Genomic DNA, 23,909 nt, shown 5'->3' on the forward strand with positions numbered 1-23,909 from the left:
CTTTTGCTACTTACACCTGTCACCATTTAACCATTTCAGCTCCTTATAGAAAAATAAGTAATGAAGTTTTGGAGTATTGTAACTGATGCCTTGCTGACAATGGTGCCAGCTGAACCCTATTCTAGGTTCAGGAGCCATTGCTAAAAGAATTTAGACAAACAAGAGGGCCAGTAGGGATAAGCAGTAAAGTTTATTAGAGAGAAAAAGGGAGAGTACATGTTAAAGAGGTTAATGTAGGTATGCCCAAGGGAGGGATGGGCACCGAATGGAAGGGATTAGCTTGTTTTATAGGAAGTTCTGTTGGTAGCAGATTCCACACTAACCTTTGAGCACCAGGTGTGCTCTTTGCCCAGGTTCCCACAGTGACCTATGGCCACCAGGTGTCTTCTTCATTCTAGGAGGAGAAGGTTATCCAAATTTGTGATTTTCTGTCATGTACTCAAAATTTGCTTTTTGGCAGATGTTTAACAATCTTTATGACTCTGTGCTTTTTATAATTAACTAAGAATTTCCTTTGTCATCAGATTTTACAAGCTTTCATGGTTTGGGGAGATTTCAATGGTTTGGGGGGGGGTTGGAGACTTTAGGGGAAATTTTTATCTGTGAACTTTGCAGCTGAACTTTGCGGTTATTCGTTTCTCCTCCAAAGCTGAATAGAAGACTAGGAGCCATAGCCTTGATACCCTATTCTATCCTACCTCAATTCCCCCTGAAAGAGTTGAACACCCTTAATCTTAAGGGGTGCTAAAGGTGAAGGTCCATCTTTTGAAATTCCTTCCTGCTGTTTTAAAGATGGTAGAGCCTACCTGCAAAGGTGTAAAACTCTTTCTCTATTCTAGTAATGGTGGGGATAGGCTGGCCATGTTCTGGAACACCTTGATATTTGTGGATGTGCATGAGCTCAGTGTAGAATGCTTACAGTCTGTTGTAAACAAATTCTACAAGTTCGTTAAATATATGGGCCAAACACAAAACTGAGAAGAAATGGTATTAAAAGACCTAGAAAAGGTAGGATTCAAGTAGTAAGATTATTCAATATGGGAAAAAGATTCCAGTCATCTACAGCATTGTTTTTAATTTGTTGGAGTTGTTCCCAAAGGTCCCATATATTTTCTTGAATTTGATTTGAATGGTTGGCATAAAAGCCACGCTCTTCTTGTAAGAGGCAAGATCCCCCTTGTGCTACAGTAAGCACATTCAAGGCTCATCTGTTTTGGAGCACTGTGGCTGCTATGGATTCTATATGAGTCTGGAAGAAGCTTAGAGTTTGTGCAGTGGATTCTATACTACATGTGAGCTCTAAGGAGAGGTTGTATTAGAATTGGTGGCTGGTAACAAGTCCTCCCACATTAAGTCCAGTGGCTGCAAGTGTGGTGTCTAATAAAAGAGGAATTAAGAAAGGAAATGCACATTTGAGTTGGGAGAATGCTGTAAAGGAGGGGAGTGGAACTGGGATAGGGTCTGCTAAATAAGATAATTCTGGGTTAGCATAGGCTAAAGAGCAAGAGCCAGTCCAATTGCTGGGTAAAGTTATATAGGTATTATTTCCACAGAAAAAGAATAATTCTTCCTCAGCTTTGATGGTGACACCAAAGTATTGAGTACCTAGATGCCCACAGATTGAAGTGATACAACCAGCTGGCCACCCGGAACTGATTTGTGTTACTCAACAGGTGTTTTTGCCCTATGTGCCTCAAGGATATGAAGGTATATTTTGAAAAGACCCATTCAAATGGCAGTTATGGGTGAAAGAAGACACAATTATGTATCTGGGTGTTCATAAAAAACAATGCTAGGTGGCTTTTTATTTTGCCAGGTCCTATTATCATAGGATCTATTACTCTGAGGTCTTCTTTACAGCAGTCTATCTGTTGAATAGCAGTTTTGGGGGAAAATTTAGAGTTTGGCCTCTTTTGGCAGAATTAGGTTTTGTCTTGATAGTTAATTGAAGATTGGTTTAAGAAAATAGCTGGTGCTTCATTTAACTTAGCAATGAGAAAACATTTGAGATTGTTGTAGGAAACAGGGTCTAATCCTGCTCAGGGGTTCCCTCAGACTTAGCTTTTGGGGCTCATGGCTGTCACCTTGATGTCACAAATTTGTCCATTTGGGTGGATGTAAATTATGGATTTGCATAACTTAGGTGGTATTTCTCCTAAGTATTGGCCCTTGGTGGAGTTTGACTTGATTTCTATAAGGGAAAGTGGTGTTAAGACCTACTGCTACTTGGAGTGTATTGCACCTGTTACAGGAGGCGTGGTAGGTTGATGAGCTTTAAATTGGTCTAAAACATAGGTGAGCACTCTTGGGGAGGAATCTAGGGGGTCCCATGTTTAATGTGACCAAAGATCTGTGTTTTGCAGAGTTGGAGAAAAGAAAAGGCTTGCAGCTCCCCAATATGCACTGTTGGCTGGTGAAACTACAGTAAATTTAGAATTTTTAGAGCATGGCCAACAATGAGACAGATTGATGTGATGGGCAGTATAACCTGAAAGTTTTTAGGGGATGTACAGATAGAGTGTGAAGTGCAAGGAATAGTAGAACATGAGACAGAACTCATTGTACTTAGCTCTGCTTCTTGAGTAGGAGTTTTAGTACATCTAGAGGTTGAAAACTGTAGGATTCTTTCTGAATAGGAGGGTCTGCAGGATCCTGGCTGGTGAGCCTGATCCTGGATGGTGAATCTAACTGGTTATTCCTTTCACTTTAATTGCCATGAGAATAACAAGAATTAGAGTAAGGTCTTTTCCATTTGGTCTCTAACTGAGAGTCTGACCTGCTTTCTTGCCAGGTCTTGATTAAAACTAAGTATCCTGGTTTTACTTTAGGAGGGGATAAATTTGGGTTTGAGGTCAGGAAGAAATCGGGCCCCTAGGTTCTGTATGAGTTTTTGTGTGGCTCCTAGGGAATTGAAATACTCGGTTAGAATATGGATCCAACATCAAATCCTGTGTTAAAAAATGGTCTACCGTACATCATTTCAAAGGGGATTATCTGGAAGGGTTTTTTAGGTACTAAATGCATTGTGAGGTGTACCAAGAGAAGATCTGATACCCATGCCATATGGGTCTCTTAATATAACTTGCTAATGTTTGTTTCAAGGTTCACTTGGCTCTTTTACCTTTCCAGATGATTATGGTCTCCATGAAAAATAGAGATGATATTTTATGCTAGAAACTGTTGCCACCCCTTGAGTTATGTGACTAACAAAGGTTAGCTCATTGTCACTTTGGATGGAAACAGGCAACTCAAATCTAGGATTCATTTCTTTAAGATGCAGTATAGAGACAGTGTTAGCTGTTTCTGTTTGCATGGGAAAGACTTCTATTCACCCAGTAAAGGCATCTACTAGTAGGTATTTGAATCCTTGGCAAGTTGACCTATGGGTGAAGTTGACTTGCCATTCTCCTGGGTATGCTCCTCACCACTGAACAGGGGGTATTAGGGTTTTCAGCTGGGCAAGGTTCCTAGAATTTGGGTTGTTAATGGCACACAAAACACAACTTCTAGTAACTTTTTAAATGGTTTTTGCTAATTTTTTTCCCTTCAAGTATTTTTTTGTGCCAAGATGGGAAAGCATCTCTGCATAGATGGGTAGCTTAGTGGAGACATTGGAGAACTTTCCATTGAATTACACTAGGAAGGAAATGTTTTCCTTCTTTAGTAAACCATCCATTTGCTTCACAGATATACCCTGATCCTTTTGCTAGTTTTTCTTCCTCCTGGGTGTAAACAGGAGTAATAGAGGAAAGAGAAACATCAAGGACTAATGCTAGCCCAGAGATTGGGTACTCAGCAGCTGCTTTAGTAGCTCTTTCTGCCGTGTCATTTTCCCTAGTCATTAAAGAGTCAGATTTTGTGTGCCCTGGATAGTGAAATACTGCAACCTCTTGAGGGAGCAATACAGCTTCCAGAAGGTTAAGAATTTCCTGTTTGTACTTGATAGGGGATTTATCATTAGTGAGCAGTCCTCTTTCCCTCCAGATAGCTGAGCGAGTGTGCAACACTGGAAAGGTATACTCAGAATCAGTATAAAGATTAACCTTCTTTCCAGCTTCTAATGTTAAACCTCTAGTGAGGTCTATGATCTCAGCCTTTTAAGCCAAGGTCCCAGGGGGGTAGAGGCTTTGCCTCTATGACTTCTTGCTGGGAAACAATAGCATATCCTGCTTCTCTAACTCCTTTTACAAAACTGTTTCCATCTGTAAACCTTTCTAACTCCTAGATAAGGGCTGCTCTTGCAGGTCTAGCCTGCTAGAATAATTTTGAGCTAATGTCTCTGTGTATGATTGCTTAAGAAGTACACTGTCGTGGTCTACGCTTATAGGCAACAGAGCAGCCAGGTTCAGGGTATACAAGTTTGGATCTGAACCTCTGGCATGTCAGCTGGGGTTGATATTTCAGGAGTTTATTGTTTGAAAGCTATTGATATCCTCTTGCCTCTAGGATGTCTCTGACTTGGTGGGGAGTTATATACTCATGAGAGTTTGTCCCCACATTAGCTTGGAGGTTTGTTTTATAAGTAAGGCAGTGGCCCTTACTGTTCTGAGGCAGGGCAGCCATCCGTAGGCTGTGGTGTATAATGGCTTTGAAAAGTATGCCACAGGTTGGAGGATGTCTTCAAGTTTTCAAACTAAGACTCCAAATGCTACTGCTTTCTTTTCAATTACATGTAGGTAAAAGGGCTTATCCAAGTTTGGCAGGCCCAGGGCAAGCAGATTGGTAAGAGTACCCTCGGGGCAGTGAAGGCAGTAGCCTGCTCTGTTGCCTACTCTAAGGGGGTACTATCTAGATCCCTAACAGCTCATACTGAGACCATTCAATTTCTCCAAATCAAGGTATCTAAATCCTGCAATACCCTGCCATCTCAAGGAAGGCTCTTAATTGCTTCTTTGCTTCAGGGGTGGCACCAAAAGTACAGCTTGGATTCTCTTGACTGATAAAGAGTGCCTACCTGGGGTGAGGACAAACCCAAAATAAAGAACTTTTTTTTGGGCGATATGAGCCCTAGAAAGTGAAACTCAGTACCCTCATTCAGTTAGGAAATTAACAGTGGCAATGACATCCCTGAAGGAGGATGTCATAATAGGACTGCATATTAATAAAGCATCTGCATACTGAAAGAGGGAGTTAGACTGCAAATGCAGGAGGGCTAGGTCCTGCACTAGTGCATTTTAAAAAATGTGAGGACTGTCCCTGAACCCTTGGGGTAGGACTGTACAGGTGAGTTGGGTTGAAACTGCATTCCCAGACCCTTGCCACTTAAGGCAAATAGGATATAAAGGTATGTAGAAGAAAGCATCTTTTAAGTCAAGAACTGAGTACCACATGGTAGCGCTCAGGATTTCATTGAGGAGGATATAAGGGTTAAGTATGATAAGGTGGAGGAGAATGACAAATTAGATTATGGCTCTAAGATCTTACACTTATCAGTAGGACCCCTTTGGCTTTTTAATGAGCAGAATGGGAATATTAAGGGAGGATCCAAATTTAGAAATTTGGGGATGAGAGTTTGACTACCTTTAATGTGCTCCTGCTTAAAGGGATACCGTCTTTTTCTGGTGAAAGGTAGGTCCCTTCTGTACTGGATTACAATAGGAGGGATTGTACTGGATCCCTTCTGTACTGGATTACAATTTCCTGGGTAAATCTGTCTCCTACTTTTAGGGTCCACTTGACATTTTAGCTTTGAAAGGAAGGACTCTAAAGTGCCTTTATTCTCAGTTAACTTCATACTTAAGACTACAATATTTTCAGTGGTGCGTTCTGTTTCTTACTTTGGCATACAGCCTACTGTTTGAATTTTGGCACCTAATGCTTTTAATATATCCCTTCCCAGAAGCTGGGTGGGACACTCAACTATTATCAAAAACTGATGACTCAAAAGAATACTACCAGTTCAGAAAGGGAGAGGTGGGGTGAAGGCTCAAGCCTGAGACTTCCTATCTACTCCCACTCTGGGGCAAATTTTAGAGGAAAGAGGGCCAGACTGAGAGGTTAAGTCAGAATATGTGGTTCCTATTTTAATATATATATATATATTTTAATTCTTAAAAATATTTGTAATGATAAAACAAAATAGAAACATAAGCATTCTTAACATACAAATATTCCATACATGGTGTGTAATCAATGGCTCACAATATCAGCACATCCTATATTAATTTAAAAATTAATCATCTTACTGGCCATGTCTCAAGCCACAGTGATTTCAATAGTCTTCAGTGAGTTCCAGGCAGCCATTGGACCTGAACCCCTTCAGTCCTGTTTGGGGTGGTCAACAGGGCTTTTGGAAAGGCTTCATTTCCCCATGGAGGCTTGATGCACTCTTGAGCCTAGTGTCTTGCCTTCCTGCACCAGGGCCCTGGAGGCTCTCCTCATTCTCAGAGTTCGTTTAATCCGTGGAGGCGCTCCTGCCTCCAGTGCCCTAACTTTTCACAGTGATGACAGTTTCCCAGTGGCTTCTACCCTGAGTGGACTTGAGGTGGCTGCTTACTGTTCATAACTAAAGCTATAATCCTATCTTATTCCAGTCTCTCAGTGTTTTATCCTCCTCTGCAGCATTGTCTCAGCTATTAAAGACAGAAACAGCAGTGTTCGCAAGGGCATTTATGGGCGTTTGGGGTACCTAGGATACCTTTTGCAATTTTCTCCTTATGTTAGAGGCTGCCTGACATAAAAGTAGATTTTAAACATGACTTGTACTTCCTCAGAGTCTGTATCTACATTGGCATGTTTCTACATAGTCTCCACTAGTCTCCCATGAAACAAAGCAGGATTTTTCTTGTAGTGTTGATTTATGCTCTGTAACATGTACTAATTTACAAGCTTGATAATAAATTTTTTTCATACCTTCTATTAAAACAAGTAATCACATAGTCCCTTACATCAAGATCTTGCCCCCTTTGATAGCTCCAGTCCAGATTTTGGGGTAGCTATGGTCCCAGCTCTTTATCTTCCTAGAAGTTTGCCCTTGAACTTCTACCCAGATCCTTTATTTTTCCTCAGTAGTGCAACAGGAGGAGAATATAACTTGGATGTCTCTCCAGGTGCACTCATAGGTGAGGACCAGGTTTTTAAATTCCTGAAAAAGACTTAAAGAAAATCTCAGAAAATTCTTGCAATTGCTTCTTACACTGTGCTAAGCCAATCATAGAGAAAGGGACATGGATCCTTATGGTTCCTTTATTCTCCATTGGCTACTTTCTGGAACGGGTACAATCCATTTTCTTCTGAGCTCTTTTTTCATTCTCTGGGAGTTGATAAGGAACTCCACTGAAAGTGTGTTCAGCTAGACTTGAATAATGGTTTTGAAAGCATTTTCTTTAAAGGAGGAGGGTCTGTGGGAGCTGGGAGGGACTGGTGGGCTCAAGTTTATGTTTGTGAGAGGATCATTCCTGAGTTTTGGGGGGTTTTAAACTTTGGAAGGATTGGCTATCAATGGGTCAATTTAAAATATCTGTTGTTTTCTCTTCCAAAGACAGAAAGGATCCATCTCTTAATTCTCCTTTAAGATAACACACATTACAAGCTCCCTTCATGACATTGTCCAGTTATAAATCCAAGAAAACTGGACACAAGGAATTTCAGGCTATTTCCCTTCTCTTTTACAAAAAAATATCTAATTAGGGAATGACACTAAAGCCAAGAGTGACATCTTGCTGCCATTCTTCTCTACCTCCAAACTCATTTTGAGTTCAAGTAAGAGCCCAAGAAGAAATCAACTTTTTATTTTCCAGTTTGGGGGTCAGCAGATTATTCTGATTATTTCAGAATACAGCCCAGTGGGCTATCAACTGGGATGCTGGACATACTTTCTATATTCTGAAAGGAGAGAGATAGAGGGATACTCACTGAGGCTTGGCATTCTGTTCTGCAATTGAGTAGTACCCTTGCAATACCATATCACCCCAGGGCATGCCCATAGATGAGAGAACCTTGGATTTAGGAGATGGCTTTCTGGTTTCACCCCTTGACTCCTGTTCTAGTTTGCTAGCTGCTGAATTCAATATACCAGAAATGGAGTGGCTTTTAAAAGGGGGAAGTTATTTAGTTGCAATTTTTAAGTTTTAAGGCCATGAAAATGTTCCAATTAAAGCAAGTCTGTAAAAATATCCAAATTAAGCCACCAATAAGAGGTTACCTTCACTCAAGAAAGGTAGACGAAGCTCAGGGTTTCTGTCTCAACTGGAAAGGTACATGGCAAACATGGTAATGTCTGTGATCTTTCTCTCCAGGCTTTTTGTTTCATGACGCTTACCCAGGGGCGTTTCCCTACTTCATCTCCAAAGGTCTCTAGCTGCATAGACTCTCATGGTTCTTGTGGTTCTGCTCAGCTCTCAACATTCTGAGTCTTTCTTCAAAATGCTTCCTCCTTTAAAGGATTCCAGTAAACTAATTGAGACCCACCTAGAATGGGTAGAATCACATCTCCCACTAATCCAAGTTTAATACCCACAATTGGATGTGGCACATCTCCATGGACATAATCTAATCAAAAGATTTCAACCTATATTATTGAATAGGGGTTAAAAGAGAAGGTTGGCTCCAAAAGATTAGTCAGGATTCTGGGGTACATAATCCTTTCAAACCATTACAACTCCCAAGCCAGAACCAGAAAGCTTGTGAGTCAGCAATCCCCACCCCAGTGGCTCTGGGTTGGATTCAGAAGGTGGTGAGATTGATTTCTCATTCCAGTAGCCCTGAACCAGTCTCAGAGATCTGGTGAGCTGGATTTCTCACCTCACTGGCTCTGAGCCATACCTCTGCTCCCTTCCTAATTCTGGGGAGCAGAAAGTCCTTTGGTAAGCTTCATGCATGACTCACTATAAAAACCAAAAACAGAGAAGTTGAAGAGATGGAGGTCCCATTTGACTAAGGTCTGCATTCTCCTTTTGGAGGAGAAGGTTGATGCTATAAAGAGTGCCTAAAGGCTGTTTACAAGAATGAAACATAAGCCATATGCAAATGAAGAACTGAGTGAGAATGTCCTGAAGAATATCCTCTGGGGTAAAGGAAAGGAAAAGGAGGGGGAATGGCCAGGGACAAATATTTCTACGGAGGTTATAAGGATGACCCCTACTAAATCCACAACCTTTACACCACAGGAAGTTTCACCAAGAAAAATCTTACTGTAAACCCAACATCAAGTTTGTGTGAAGGATGAAGAACAGGGAGGAAGTAAAGAAATGAATACTTGATTGTATCAGTTGGCAGCAAAGGAAGGAAAGAGGGGCAGAAAGAAGGAAAAAAAATGAGCCTGAAATGGGAAAGGAAGAGAAGGAAACTTTGTGAGGTATTCACACTGAGAAGTCTACCCAGACAGAAGGAAAGCAGAGACCAGTAAGAGTGACAAGAATAAGGAGCACAATGGCTAGGAAAAGGTTGATAAGAAGAAAGGGCCAGGTCAAATGGCAAGGATCAGTATTGAAGGGCATAACTACAAAAAGCAGATCTCAAGGACTGCTAATTTACATGGAAGGCACTACTTCTGAGAGCTCCTGGAAGCTCCTGCAATCTTCTGACTGGCTCACCAGAATATGTTACTGGTGGCCAGCTGGTAACCAAAATAAGTTTCCACAGGGAAGTTTCCATTTCTAAGGTAAAGATGTCACATAAATCCCAACAGTGTTATTTCAACCCATACTGAGACAGGATAGAATAAGGCATCAGGTTATGTTCCCTGGTCTTCTAGTCTACTTTAGAGGAGTTAATGCAGAGCTGCAAATTTCAGCTGCAAATTTCATGGAATAAAAATTTTCCCCAAAGCCCCCAAACATCCCCAATGGGAGCAATGGCTGAGCCCTATTATAGGTACAGGAGTCTGAAAGAATTTAGGCAAATAAGAGGGCCAGTAAGGATAAGTGGTAAAGTTTATTAAAGGGAAAGAGAGAGAGTACACATTAAAGAGGCTAATGTGGATATAACCCAATGCACCACATGGAAAGACTTAGCTTGTTTTATAGAAAGTTTTGTTGGTGGCTGGTTTCCATAGTAACCTTTGAGCACTAGGTGTCCTCTTTGTCCAGGTTCTTACAGTGACCTTTGGTCACCAGATATCTTCTTCGTTCTAAGAGGAGATGGCTATCAGAATTTGTGGTTTTCTCTCATGTACCCAAAATTTGTTTTAGGGCAGATGTTCAACAATCTTTATGACTTTATGCTTTTTGTAATTAACAAAGAATTTGCTTTGTGGCCAGGATTTCATAAGCTTTCATAATTTGGGGAGATTTCAGTGGTTTGGGAGCTTTAGGGAAAAATTTTGTTCCATGAAGTTTACTGCTGAAGTTTGCAGCTCTGCATTAACTCTTCCAAAGTCGAATAGAAGACCAGTGCCCATAACCTTGATGTGTTATTTTATTCTGCCTCAGTATGGGTTGGAATAAAAATGTTGGAATTTAGGTGACATCTTTACCTTAGAAATGGAAATTTTTCTGTAGGAACTTATTCACTGAAGTTCATAGGGTTCTGTTCCTTGGAATTTGTCATTGTGGTAGATAAGTTCATGTGTCAACATGGCTATATTATGGTATTCTGTAGTTTTGTCAAGCATGCAATGACCGGATTGCTACTTTAAGGATATTTCCTAGATTTAAATATGCAGTCAGTCCATTGTATTTATTGCTGATTACATGTATAATCCGTAAAGGAGATTACCTTTAGCAAAAATAGAAGTCTCATCCAATTAGTTGAAGACTTTAAAGGCAGAACTGATGATTTCAGAAAGAAAAATTACTAACTCTACTTCATCCAATCACTTTTGGGGCATGCATACAAACTTGAGTTTGCCAATTACCACAATCATGTGAACCAATTACCATAATACATTTCATTATATATATATATATACACACACACATACATACATATACATGTTTCTTATTGGTTCTGTTTCCCTGGAGAACCTTCACTAATACAGGTTTGGTTCTGAGAGTGGTTCTTGAGAAAAGGAATCTTAAGGGTGAGACTTCTGAGTTGGTTCTGGAATTGATTTTCTTATCTGATTAGATTCAAAGGTACTAATGACTATATTTTGAAGGATCAAACTGATACTGATAGTCAATGGCATGAATGGACAATAGAGACATGCAAAATATCACCATAGATACTACTATTTAAATGTTTATGTGAAGCAAAGCTCTGAATGACTGTGTATTTGATATCTTTAAAAGTTTTGCATAGTTAAAAAGAATAATGTTGTAGGCTGGTTGTTCCTAAATATACTGCACACAGTTGTTAAAGAAAAAGATGAGCTCAAGACTTCAAATTCCCAGATCAAGTATTGCATGAAGGAAATGAAACATTCTATGCCAAGAAACAAACTCATCTCTAGTAGCCATAGATTTGAGATTTTTCAAAAATAGACCCAGAGTCTCATTGTGCAAGTGAGTGAATTAAAATATAAATTGAATTCCCAAATTGCAGAGTGTAAGCTGTTAAATTGAGGACATTGATGGGAAAGGTATGGGCTCCTGAAAATTGAAATAGGGATATATGGGCTGCTGATGATGGTGGGGACACCAGATTCTGCTGAATCTTCTTTACCGGATAAACCTATAATGCTCTGCCATGAAGAATTAGGCGCCCAATCTCCAATCAGCCCTGTGGTATCAGCCATTCAGCTTCCATGTGAGGAGATTAAACTTGCTGTGACAAATAAACCTGCTATTGCTTCCCTTCAGGAAACAGCCCTCACACCTCAATTTTATTTTTTTTTTATCAAGAATTCAACTTGGGGAAGTTGAATTTCTCCTTGTTCTCACCACTCCCTGAAGGGGGCTTTGCAGATACTTTTCCACTCACTGATCGAATCACTCTGGGATTCATCGGGCATCACTCTGGACAAACCAACAAAATCTCACACCTCTATTTGAAGAGATTCAATCTGTTTACCAGATGACATTGCAATGTAATGTCTCCAGGTAGTTGGCTTATAAAACACTGCTAATTCGGGTGGGCCATGGTGGCTCAGCAGGTAGGAATGCTTGCCTGCAATGCCAGAGGACCCGGGTTCGATTCCTGGTGCCTACCCATGTTAAAAAAAAAAAAAAAAAAAAAAAAAAAAAAACACTGCTAATTCTTCTCATAACCCATCTTATCACCCTGTTTTTCTCCAAGACCTATAAAAAAACTGAAGTCTTAACAGACCACGGAAGATAAGATACAAAGTGTGGCCCATGAGGATGAGAGCTAAGCTCCAAAAGAAATGCATAAGCTTATGTGGACAGAAATCAGGAGAATATGTATGCAAATGGACACTAAAAGTGTGGGATAATGGGGGAATGAATATAAAGTTAGATCAGACAATGTATGTCACACTAAGCTGTGATTCTGGATACAGTTTTACAACTCAAGGAATTAGAAAGGGCTCTAACAGTTTGTTTTGGTGGTTGACTGAAGTTGCATGGATTAAAATTTGTCCTGCATTGCCTAAAATGGAAATGCCAGAACTGCCATTGTATAATGTAGATGATGGAATCCAAAGCTTAAAGAGATTCAATTGTTAGATTCAATTAATCATGTAAGTCATACTCATCCACTCCAGGAATGTCCAGAGGGCATACCTTTCACCAGGACTATAAGGAATACATTTTTAAGAGCATCTCCATCATCCCCAAAGATGTCTGAAGTTGCTCTTCTCTGTCGGTCAGATATTACTGTGAGAATTGCTACCACTAAACTTGATTCCTTAAACACAATGGAGATGATCAGATCCTAGGCTGACAGAATCCAAATGGAGCAATTAATCACTAAAGACAAGGGGGATATGACTACTGTAATGGACAGCAGAGTCAAAGCATTAATCAGAATAAGCTGACTTGCTGAGACCTATGGATATTGGCTAGTTGATTATCAGGTACCTACAAGTGAAATAGGTGGGCAATCTCATAAACTCTTACTTGATTTGTAAAAGCAATAGTGTGCTAGGTCAAATGAGCAAGATTTTAACTTAATTACAAAACAAAAGAATCATGGCCTCTCAATCAATTCCCAGGCTCAACACATTTGCGGATTCAGAACCCCCTGAATGGAGAGAAGACTGGGTCCATTTGGTGAAGGACCCTGCCAAGCTGTCAAAACTTATACAACTAATCTCTCTCCCAAACTTCCCCAAAGGATCCTACAACCTTTTACCAGGGTTAGTGTTCATTGTAGAAAGGAAAATGATCAGATATTTCAGGGATTATTAGGCACTGGTTTGGAATTTACATTAATTCTATGAGGCTCAAAACATCACTGTGGTTCCCCAGTCAGAGTTGGGGATTTATGAAAGTCAGATGATCAATTGAAGTTTGTCTTACAGAAGGTTTGGTGGGTCCCTTGATCCATTCTATGGCTATTTCTCAAGTTCTAGAGTGCATAATTGGAAGAGACATACTCAGCAACTTGTAGAGTCCCCACATTGGCTCCCTGACTTAAGGAGTGATGGATATTGTGGTAGGAAAGGCCAAATGGAAGCAACTAAAATTGTTTCTACCTAGAAAAATAGCAAATCAAAAGTAATTCCTCATTCCTGAAGAGGTTGCAGAGATTATTGTTACCAATAAGGAATTTGCAGGGGTGGTGATTCTCACCTCATCTGCTCTCAATTCTCTAATTTGGCTTATGTAAGAAACAGATAGATCTTGAAGGATGACAGAAGATTATTATAAACTTAACCAGAAGATGACTCCAATTGCAGCTACTATTTCAGATGTGGTCATTGCTTAAGCAAATCAATGCATCCTCTGTTACCTGGTATGTAGCTATTGATTTGTTGAAAGTTTTTTCTCAATGCCTGTTATTAAGACCCCCAGAAGCCATTTGATTTCAGTTGGCAAGGCTTCAGTGCACCTTCCCTGCCCTACCTCAGAAATATATCAACTGTCCAGCCCTGAGTCATAATCTAGTCTTCAGGGACTTTAGTAACCTTTCCCTTCCACAAGACATCACATTGGTCTATTATGTTGATTACATCATACTGATTGGACCTAGAGAGCAGGAAGCACCAATTACTTTAGATATATTGATAAGACACGTGTGTTTCAGTAGGTGTGACCAAAGTCTAAAAAACTTCAGGAGCCTTCTACCTCACTGAAATTTCTGTATCTAATGGTATGGAACATATCAAGATAGCACCTCTAAAGTAAAGGATAAACTATTGCATCTGGCCCCTCCTACAACCAAAAAAGAGGTACAATGTAGAGTTGATATCTCTGCATTCTGAAGGCAAAATATCCCTCCTTTGGGTGTGCTTTTCCAACCTATTTATTGGGTGATCCAAAAAGCTTCTAGTTTTTACTGGGGACTGGAATAAGATGAGGCTCTGAATAGGTCCAAACTGCAGTGCAAGCTGCTCTGCCACTTAGGCCATATCATCCAGCAGATTCAATATTGCAGGAAGCATCAGTGGCAAATACAGATACTGCCTGAAGCCTTTATCTAGCCTCAATAGGAGAATCACAATTCAGAACCTTAGGAATTTGGATCAAGACCCTGCCATCTTCTTCAAAAATATAATTATTGTTGAGAAACAGCCTTTAGCTTGTTACTGTGCAGTGGTAGAGACTGAAAACTCAAATAGAGGTCACCAAGTTACCATGAGATATGAATTAACTCTAATGAACTGGGTGTTGTCTGACCCACAAAGCCATAAATTTGGGTGCCCATCAGAGCACTCCATCATCAAATGGAAGTATTATGTATGGAATCAGTCTTGAGCAGGCACTGAAATCACAAGTTACATATGGAAGTGGCCCACATGCCCATGTTCCCTATTTCTGCCATAATTATCTTTTCCCTCCCAGCCTATAACTATCACCTCTTAGACAATTCCCTAAGTAAGTTTACTGAGGAAGAGAAAGCTCAGGCCTCATTTATAGATGGTTCTTTAAAATATACAAGTATGACCTGAAAGTGGATAGCTGCAAAAATGCAACCCCTTTTCTGGAATACCCCTTAAGGACAGTTGTAAAAGAAAATCAATCCTCCCAGAGTAGTGCACTATCTTTCTCATTTTTATTTGAAGGAGAAATGGCCATAAGTGCATTTGTATACTTCTTCATAGGCTGTGCCCAATGACTTGGGTAAATGGTCAAGGTCTTGGAAAGAAATGATTGGGAAGCTGGTGATAAAAGGGTCTTGGGAAGATGTATGTGGATAGACATTTTTTAATGGATAAAAAATGTGAAGACATTTGTTTTGCATGTGAATCTTCACCGAAGTGTGACAGCAGAAGAGGATTTTAAAAATTAAGTAATGAGGATGACCCATTCTGTGGATACCAGTCAGCCTCTTTCTGCAGACATTCCAGTGGGCTCATGAACAAAGTGGCCATGGTTATAGGAATGGAAGTTATGCATGGGCTCAACAATATGAATTTCCACTCACAAAGACTGACTTAGTTACAGCCACTTAAGATTGCCCAATGTGTGAGTAACATAGAACATCACTCAATATGGCACCATTTCCTGAGGTGAACCACTATGGATTTGCCTTCCCCACATGCAATTGGTCTGCTAAAACTACACTTTGTGAACTTATGGAATGTTTTATCCACTGTTGTGTTATTCTATATACCTTTGTTTTTGATCAAGGAACCCACTTCATGACAAATGATGTATGGAAATGGGCACATGTTCAAAGAATTCCCTGATTTGCTATGTTTCCCATCATCCTAGAGCAACTGGATTAATAAAATGGTTGATTGACCTACTGAGGAATCAGTTATGTTGTTGACTGTGTGGAAATATTTGCAGGGCTGGGACAATCTTCTCCAGGAATTTGTGTATGCTCTTAATCAGCATCTACTCCACAAAGGTGTTTTTTCCAAATCTAGGATTCACAGGTCCAGGAATTCAGGTGTGAAAATGAAAGTGGCAACATTTACTACTATTCCTAGTGATTCACTACAAAATTTTTGCTTCCTGTCACCATGCCTAAGTTATGATGGTCCATGGGTCTTAGTTACAAAAGGAAGAAAGCTTCCACCAGGAGACACAACAATGATTCCACTGAACTGGAAGCTACAAATGCCAATCAGCTTCTTTGGGATCCCCATACCCCTGATTCAACAGGCAAGAAAGAGAATTACTGTACTGACTGGGGTTGTTGATCCTGATTTTCAAGGTGAAATAGGATTGCTCCTACACAATGCAGATAAAGAAGAGTTTTGCTAATACAAGAGATTCATTAGTGAGGGGTCGCTTTAGTTTGCTAAGGTACTGGAATGCAGTATGCCAGAAACTGATTGACTTTTACAATGAGGGTTTATTAGCTTACCAGTTTATGGTTCTGAGACCATGAAAAATGTCCAAAGGCATCAGCGGGGTAATACTTTTCTTTAAAGAAAGGTTTCTGGCAATCTGGACAGCTCTGTCGTATGGCCAGGCATATGGTGATGTCTTCTGTTCCTTCTTTCTTAGGTTTCATTGCTTCAACTTCTGGCCTCTTCATTTGTGGCTTCTTTTCAATGCTTCTGTGTCTTTTTTGTGTGTGTTTCTCTGAATTTCATCTCTCATTGTTCTGTCTTTCTTTCTGTCTTTTATCATCTCATAAGGAACTCCAATAAGAGGGATAATTCCACCCTGGGCAGGCTTCAACTGAAATAACCTAATCCAAAGATCTTACCCACCACATAACCTGTCATTTCTGTTTTCCTGGAGAACACTTACTGATACAGTCATTATCCTCAGTTTCAGAATCCTTTTAAGATCAGTGAAATAGTTTGTAGAAGACGATTCATTTTGATATGTACAATAAATTTAATGTCTATATAATAGGCCAAGCCCTTCTTTATATTGTAGATACAAAACAAAATAAATTTATTGTAAAATTTTCACATACCCGTGTTTAACAAAAGCACTTCTTTTGCCAGCTGGGTTTCAGAAGTTTTAAGGAACCTCAACTGAACTATCATGTTCACTGCACTTCAATAAATCATTCACATGGTTAAATATTAGATTTGCCTTTACATTGAAGCATCTTAATTCTGCAATCTTACACCCTAGTTTATCATTTTTGTCTAAACTTTATATTATCTTTGTTCTTTTACTCTGTTATTGTAAGGTACAGTTTGCCTGAATTCATTGAAGTTCTGGTTATTCGAGTCCTCTCTTCTCTTACAACATTAACCTGGAATAATTCAGTTCTTTTTCCATAATTCTTGGATGTCATAACACTTTTAAAAAGATAACATAATCAAAAACATAAAAAAATCTGGCCTTTTGCAATACTGACAATATAGATCTTTCAATTTAGAACAATAGATTCTTCACTTCTCTGACACTGTTGGATGCTGTGTTGTGATAAATAAAGTCACCTAATGTGTAGACTGTTGCCACTATATATCATGGTCTCCAATCTTACAACGATGGACCTTCTGCACTTGTCAGTCCTTTTGGGAGCTTATTGACCTTCCTCTCTCATTATTCACAAAGGTTACTAGACTGGAGTTATTGAAAGATGACCACCATGCCTTGCCTCTCTTTTATCTCTGATATATATGAGTGTTTAGCCTGTACTAGATGGATGCAAAGACTTCCATAAATGATGACCCTCTTCAACCCTTCAGTTTCACTCCAAATACTATCAATCTCTGTAAGGAAAATTTAGATCTTTCAGGTATAATTTCTATCTCTAGTTGAACACTACTTTTTGTTGACACTACATTTAATATTTTCATATTGTCTTATTTAATATACATAGAATTTCTCATAAAACAGGTATGTTTTTCACATTTTATAGTTGGTGAAGAATATGGATCAAGAGTTTATGTAATCCTTCCAAGTACATCCAGTTACAACTCGGTAGTTCCAAGACTTAAATACTTATATCTGATGACAGAGTTCTAAATCTTAATCACCCAAATTTCTCTACCTCCTATACCCATAACTGTTAATTATTTTCCTTTATGACTTGAAAATTCTGTGTCATATTTAAGAAACTTTTAGTAACCCTGAGGTAATTTTTAAGATATTTTTAAAATATGGGTCTTTACTCAATATTGATTGTGTACATTGTGAAGTGGGGATTTTTTTCTTTTTCCACGTAAGGAATTAACTCTACCATAACTATGTATTAGCTACCTTATATCCCCCCCATTATAAAGAATGCTAACTTTCACTATCTTAGTTAGCTCTTTCATAGGTACACAAATCCATTTTCATGTCCCCCATCACTTTCCATTTATTAATTTTTTTCTTTTCTTTTTCTGAATTGATGCAGATGTTCTAAGATATCATGATGATGATTATGTTACTATGCGATGATATTGTGAATTATTGATTATATATGTAGAACAGATGAGCATATACTAAGAATGTTTGAATTTTCTTCTTGTAATTTTTTTTAATTAATGAAAAATTAAAGACTTCAGGCTTGTGTAAAATAAAATGAAACATTATAGTTTATGTACAAGATATTAGGACATATTCCTAGACATCATAGAGGCTGCATTAAAATACGTTTTCTTATATCACCAAGGGACTATGCTTCTACTCATGCAACTGAATGAAACACACACAAAAATTTCAGTTAGTGACTAAACTAATCAGCAATTAATACACACTGTTAAGAGCAGTGTGCTTTGCTATAGAAATATGTTTATTTTCTTAATGCAGCACATCTAAAATAAATATTTATTAATTTTTATATTTTTATGCCAACATCCTACTATTGTGATTATTAGGACAATAATATTTATTGATATGTGGTAGAGTAGATTCCCATATTCCCAAGCTCACATATTAATGACTTTATTTTGGACTTAGGGCAAATAATCTTATGATCTGTAAAGAATAATAGTTTTATGTCTTCCTTGTCATTTCTCATACCATATTTTGTCTTCTTTTCATTTCCTTATTGCCCATCTTTAATATAATGTTGAGTAGAAATGGAAAAAGTGAGCACACTTGTCTTCTTTTAATTTCAGAAGGAAAGTTTCAATATTTTCTCTTTAGATAGGATGATTACCACAGGATTTTTTAACTAGCCTTTTTCAGAGTAAAGCAATGTCTTTATATTTCTAATTAGAGAAGACATTTTCAATTATAAATGGATCTTAAATTTTATCAAATGATTATGAAAAAATCTTTTTTTTAACAATATTCATTACTGCTTATTTGGAATAAGCTGACCTGTAATGGGGTTAGGAATTGATGCACACACGCAAAAAATATTGACTCTGCTATATATAGTTCCTCCAAACTGTATTAGAATACTCCAAATAGCACATGAAATTATATGCAATAATTTACAATGTACCACCTTAGAATCCATTTGCTTTTGCCTTTTATATATAAATAAATATATAAATAATGATAATCAAGAGAAATTTAAAATAAGTTAAAGATATTTGAATATATTCTATTTCTTTCCCACAAAGATATTTGGAATGACTAGGTTATGAAAATCATTTAACCTTTTTTCATTAAGAAATAAAAGATAATAAAAAATATGTATTTTAATCTAAAATTATATTTTTAAGAAAACTAACCAGGTAAAATTGAAAGAAGTTTCTGGAAATATTTTGCAATGCTTAATTGCCCTCTATTCATGCAAAATTTCATAACAGTTTAACCAAATTGAACAAAATATAGTTTATCAAACAAAGAAGCAATTTAGGGAAAAATATTTATCAAGAGAAGGCAGGGCAAGATGATGGCATAGTGAGGTGTGGAATTTATTTTGTCCTCCAGAGCAGCTAATAAACAGCCAAAAATGCTTCAGAATAATGGCTGGGGAAACTTCAGTGACCAAACACACAGTGTACACTAGCCTGGACCAGGTGGAAGGGCTGAAATCCCACACAGAACTCTCATTAGATAGAACTGGAAGCATACTCAGGCTCCAGCAGTGTCCCAATAATAGCAGAATTAAACTTGTCTGAGAGACAAGGCACTTAGGTGAAAGGAGTTAATTCCCTAAAGGGTGTATGTTCACCAAGAAAGAGACAGGACCCAGTAAACTAAGTGGAATCCCTTCTTCAAGGAATTCAGGTCCCAGGGACTGGAAAACTGAAGCAGTTAAAGCCATCTTACTACCTCGCTTCTGTCTCAACCATGCACTTGGCAAGGAAATCTCCTGAAGCTAAAGGCACCACATCACTTTAAGTTGGTGGGAAGCCACAGGCAGAAAGCACCACATGTTGTACCGAAAAAATAGTGTAGAGTCTAGAGGCTTCATAGAAAAGTATGACAACCTGTAGGTCTCACCCTCAGGGAAAACTGAGGCTGGTCACATTTTCCTCTTGATACATGGGCCTGTTTGGTCTGGGAAAATCTGACTGGGGTCTGTGATATCTGAGGGGACCCTCCTCAAAAGACAGAACAAAACAAAAAAAGGTTCCATATAAGTAGGGCTAGAAGCAGAAAAATAAGAATTAAAACTTCTGATCAGTTAAACAGAACTTATGCTAGAGGTCTAGAATAAGTTGAACTGAATGTCAAAGAGCATACAGAAAACAAAGCCATCCAGGGAAGAAAACATATGTAAAAGAGTGAAAACAACCTTCAGAATAAACTACTTCGGAAATCAAAGGTCTAGATGCCAGCAAAAATTACTGAGTCATATTAGAAAAACTGAAGATATGACCCCATCAAAGGAAAAAACAAACACTTCAAATGAAATACAGGAGTTGAAAAAGCTAATTCAGGAATTTCAAACAGATGTGGAAAATCATAGCAAAAATCAAATTAATTATTTGAGGAAAGATATAGAGAAGACGTTGGACAAACAATAAAAAAAGAACTTGAAGGTTTGAGAAAAACAAATAACAGAAATTATGAGAATGAAAAGCACAACAGAAGAGTTGCATAAAACAATGGAAGCCTACAATAGATTTGAAGAGGCAGAAGAAAGGATTAGTAAACTAGAGGAATGGATATCTAAAATCTGACATACAGAAGAAAATATAGGGAAAGAATGGGAACATATGAGCAGGTTCTCAGGGAATTAAATGACATGAAATACATGAATGTACATGTTGTGGGTGTCCAAGAAGGATAAGAGAAGGCAAAGGGAGGAGAAAGACTAAGAGGAGGATATAATCACTGAAAATTCCCCATCTCTTATGAAAGACTTAACATTACAGATCCAAGAAGTGCAGCATAATCTAAACAGAAAAGATTCAAGTAGACATACCCCAAGACACTTGCTAATCAAGTTGTCAAATGTCAAAGACAAGAGAAAATTTTGTAAACAACAAATGAAAAGCAATTCATCACATACAAGGGACGCCCAACAAGCCTAAGCGGGGATTTCTCAGCAGAAACCATGGAGACAAGAAGGCAGTGGTATGATATATTTTAGATTCTAAAAGAGAAAAACTGCCAATCAAGAATTCTATATTAAGCAAATTATTGTTAAAAAATGAGGGTAGATTAAAATATTTTCAGACAAAGAATCACTAAGAGAATTTGTGACTAAGAGACTGGCTTTGCAAGAAATGCTAAAGGGAGCACTACAGATAGATAGGAAATGGCAGAAGAGGTAGGTCTAGAAAAAAGTGAGATTAAGACTATCAGAAAAGGTTAAAAGAGAAAAAAAAAGATTGGCATATAAAATCCAGAAGATAAAGTGGCAGAATAAATTACTGTTTTTATAGTAATAACATTAAATTTTAATGGATTAAACTCTACAATCAGAAAACATAGACTGACAGAATGGATTAAAAAACAAGATTCATCTATACGTTGTCTACAGGATACTCAATTTAGACCCAAGGGCAAAAATAAGTTGAAAGTGAAAGGTTGGGAAAAGATATTTCATGCAAAAAGCTATCAGAAAAGAGCAGGAGTAGCTATATTAATATTCAAAAAATTAGATTTCAAATGTAAAATAATTAAAAGAGAAAAAAGGACACTATGTATTAATAAAAGAAACAAGAACAGGAAGACATAGCAATCATAAATATTTATGCTCTGAGCCAGAGTGCTTCAAAACACATGAGGCAAACACTAACAACACTGAAGGGAGAAATAGACACCTCTACCATACAAATTGCAGACTTCAATTTACTGCTTTCATCAATGGGTAGACATCAATACAGAAGATCAATAAAGAAACAGAAAGTTTGAATAATATGATAAATGAACTAGATTTAACAGACATTTACAGAACATTACACCCTACAACAGCAGGATACACATTTTTCTCAAGTGCTCATGGATCATTCTCAAGGATAGACCATATGCTGGGTCACAAGGCAAATCTCAATAAATTTTAAAAGATTGAAATTATACAAAACACTTTCTCAGATCAGAATGGAATGTAGTTTGAAATTAATTAACAGGCAGAGGACCAGAATATTCACAAACATATGGAAGCTAAACAACACGCTCTTAAACAACCAGTGGGTAAAGGAAGAAATCAATAAATATCTCCAGGCAAATGAAAATGAAAGCACAACATATCAAAATTTATGGGCTGCAGCAAAGGCAGTGCTAAGAGGGAAATTTTGCCTATGTTAAAAAAGAAAGATGAACAAAAATCAAGGAAGTAATAGTTCACTTGGAAGAACTAGAGAAAGAACAGCAAACTAACCTCAAAGCAAACAAAAGGAAAGAACTAATGAAGATTAGAGCAGAAATAAAGGAAATTGAGAATATGAAAAAAATCAAGAAAATCAACAAAATCAGAAGTTAGTTCTTTGAGAAGCTCAATAAAATTGATTGACCTTTACCTAGGTTGACAACAAAAAAAGAGAGAGAGAGAGAAAAGATACAAATAAAATCAGAAATAGAATAGGACACCACAAAAATAAAGAAAGTAATGAGAGGACACTATGATCAACAATATGCAAATAAAATAGACAACATAGATGAAATGGACAACTTCCTAGAAAGGCAGGAACAACTAACAATGACTGAAGAAGAAAGAGACAACCTCAACAGACCAATCACAAGTAAAGAGACTGAATCAGTCATCAAGAACCTCCCCAAAAAAGAAAAGTTCAGGACCATCTGGCTTCACGTGTGAATTCTGTCAAGGATTCAAGAAAGAATTAATACCAATCCTTCCCAAACTCTTCAAAAAAATCGAAGCAGAGGGAAAGCTACCTAACTCATTCTTATGAAGCCAACATCACCCTGTAACAAAGTGAGACAAAGATACTACAAGAAAAGAAAACTACAGACCATTCTCAACAAAAAAACTTGTAAATGAAATCCAACAGCACATTGTAAGAGTTATATAACTTGATGAAATGGGATTTATTTCATGTATGCAAGGATTGTTCAACATAAGAAAATACACCATATCAACAAATCAAAGCAGAAAAACTACATGATAATCTCAATTAATGCAGAAAAGGCATTTGACAAAATTCAACATCCTTTATTGATGAAAGCACTTCAAAGGATAGGAATACAAGGGGATTTTCTCAACATAATAAAGGGAATATATTAAAAAGTCATAACTAACATCATACTTAATGGAGAAAGACAGAAAGCTTTCCCTCTTAGATTCATAAAAAAAGACAAGGATGACCACATTCACTGTTGTTATTCAACATTGTGCTAGAAGTTCAACCCAGAACAATTAGACAAGAAAAAGAAATAAAAGGCATCCAAATTGGAAAGGAAGAAGTACAACTCTCACTATTTTCAGATGATATGGTACTACATGTCAAAAATCCTGAAAAATCTTCAGCAACACTATTAGAGCTAATAAATGAGTTCAACAAAATGCCAAGATACAAGATAAACACTCAAAAATCAGTAGCATTTCTGTACACTAGTGATGAGCTATCTGAGGAAGAAATCAAGAAAAAATTCCATTTACATTAGCAACCAAAAGAATAAAATATTTAGGGATAAATTTGACTAAGAATACAAAAGACCTGTACACAGAAAATCACTAGAAATTGCTAAAAGAAATCATGGGAGACCTAAATAAATGGAAGAGTACATCATGTTTGTGGATTGAAAGAC

The 23,909-nt window shown here is 37.8% G+C and overlaps 1 long non-coding RNA gene across 5 annotated transcripts in view; it reads left to right on the forward strand.

Annotated features, from left to right (window-relative positions):
* Positions 1-5,121: 5,121 nt before the first annotated feature.
* The window catches only part of LOC143665533 (uncharacterized), an 84,355-nt gene continuing 65,567 nt past the window's right edge, over positions 5,122-23,909 (forward strand). For all 5 annotated transcript variants that reach the window (XR_013167040.1, XR_013167041.1, XR_013167044.1 and 2 more), the window contains exon 1: positions 5,122-5,223. This is a non-coding gene — a long non-coding RNA (uncharacterized LOC143665533). The remainder of the gene's footprint in view (positions 5,224-23,909) is intronic.

Source organism: Tamandua tetradactyla, chromosome 21, assembly GCF_023851605.1.
Source record: "Tamandua tetradactyla isolate mTamTet1 chromosome 21, mTamTet1.pri, whole genome shotgun sequence".
Lineage (NCBI taxonomy): Eukaryota > Metazoa > Chordata > Mammalia > Pilosa > Myrmecophagidae > Tamandua > Tamandua tetradactyla.